The sequence below is a fragment of the Dipodomys ordii genome, unplaced genomic scaffold, assembly GCF_000151885.1.
Source record: "Dipodomys ordii isolate 6190 unplaced genomic scaffold, Dord_2.0 Scaffold171, whole genome shotgun sequence".
NCBI classification, from domain to species: Eukaryota; Metazoa; Chordata; class Mammalia; order Rodentia; family Heteromyidae; genus Dipodomys; species Dipodomys ordii.
Genome location: NW_012267387.1, coordinates 1,891,577 through 1,893,656, shown reverse-complemented (window position 1 = coordinate 1,893,656; position 2,080 = coordinate 1,891,577).

Here is a 2,080-nt window from a genome sequence, read left to right as displayed (position 1 = left end):
GTTATATTAAAATGACTTAATATAATTAGGAATGTCAGAGAAAGGAAAATCAAGCAAAAGTAGAAAAATAGTGGAGTTTAAGAAAAACAAGTAAGATATGGAGCTAACTCAGATGCCCCCCAGTAGATGAATGCATCAAGAAAATGTGGTATATATATACAATGGAATTCTATGCTTCCATCAGAAAGAATGACACCACCCCATTTTTTAGGAAATGGAAAGACCCAAAGAAACATAGGTCCCATGGTATCCCTCATTTGCAATAATTAGCATATGCCTAGGATAATTTTATCAGGTAGCAGAAAAGCTCAAAAGCTATGTACAAATATAAGATGATGCTAAGTGAAATGAACACCAAGATATGGACATAAGAGGTCTTTCTTTGTTGTTGTTGTTTTTAATGTATTACTTGATTTTTTTGTTTCTTTTGTATGTTCTTCCCCCTATGGTATATCGCCTGTTGTCACTGTACTTGATTTTGGTACCCTGCATCTTCTATATACATTTGTCTAATTTAGGGAGGGGAAGTGGAATAACAAAACGCTGAAACAAGGACATAGGATGACCCATTGCAACAATAATACCCACAAGATAGTATATTGGAAATGCACTTTGCAACTTTGGAAAGTGGAGGAGTGAGGAAGGTGGGGGAGGGAAGGGATAGTGGGAGAACAAGGGAGGGGGTAATAGTGCTTGACAAGAAATGTACTCATTGCCATACTCATGTAACTGTAACCCCTCTGTACAGCATCTTCACAATAAAATAAAATTTTAAAAAAAGAAAAACAAGTATTTAGGAGTGATAGGAAAAAGCAGGGTTTGGATCCTTCAATGGTTCAGATCTCTTCAATAATGGGGAAGACAGTAATTGCTTCACCCACCATCTCTGTCCCCATGTGTGGCAAGCTACCTCAGGCTACCGTAGTCACATGAGTACTCAAAAACAGGTGAAAGAAATTCATAGAGGCCAAGAATTCAATGTATGTCTTATAAAATTAAGAAGACTGAGGGAAAGGGTGAATAGAGTAGGGATGAATGAGATGATGAAAAGAGTGATATTGATGAGGAGATATTGTATTCATAAGTTGTTATATGGCAACTCCTTTAGCAATGGCATTTCTCTTATAATAGGAATCACATCAGATGCTATAATTTCTTGAAATTCCTCCTTTGCAGTTTAGCAGACCAGAACCTCAGGTTGGGTATGTGCACTAATAAGGAAGAACAAATCTAGGGCAGATATGCCTGTCAGCTCTGGGCCATGCAATAAACCAGACATATAGTGAACTAGAGCTTAGTCTGAACGACTAACTGCATCTCTACAGTAAGATATTTTTTAAAGTCAACAAAATATATGTCACTTCATACTTACTGAAGAAAACTCCTCCAACCATTCTCCTATGGATTAGGAAAGGTGTCTGCAGCCTCAAAGTACAGAACTCATGCCACTGACTTGGGTTGTTAGTAATAACATCACTTCATCAGCTAAAAAGACAGCTGGGATGGGAGAGATAGAAGGATGCAAAGAAGAGTAGAGAGGTCATACCCCTGGGAAGGAGAAGCTTCATGGAAGGAAAACAGTTCTCTCCTATTAGCAACAGAAAAAATCTCTCAAAAGTAGATGAGTGGACCGGTTCCTGGAAGATGGCAGAGGAGAAGCTGGAGGCTAAACAAGCTCTCGCATAGAAAGCAGTTTTAGTGCTCCAGTGTACAGTCCTAGACCAGAGAATCACACCAAGTGTCCCATTGCAGTAGAGACTTTGGCCAGAGAGGGAAAATCTAGGCAAGGAGACAGACCTGAGCACTTGCCAGGAGTCGCGGCTGCAGCTGTGGCAGTGGCAGAGGAGGCTGTAGCCGCCATACCTACAACACAGAGAGTCCGGGACAAAGGCAGATGCAGCGGGCAAGCAGATTCTACTCAACACCAGAAAGAACTAACAAGGAGTACATATCTTCATCCTACAGATTGCAGACCAGGGACAACCCAGGAACCAACACTCCAGTGTGAGTAGAACCCTAACAGCCTCACTCCTTCTCAGGGAGCAGAGGAGGGAAGGTGACCCCTCACCCCTCTCACTAC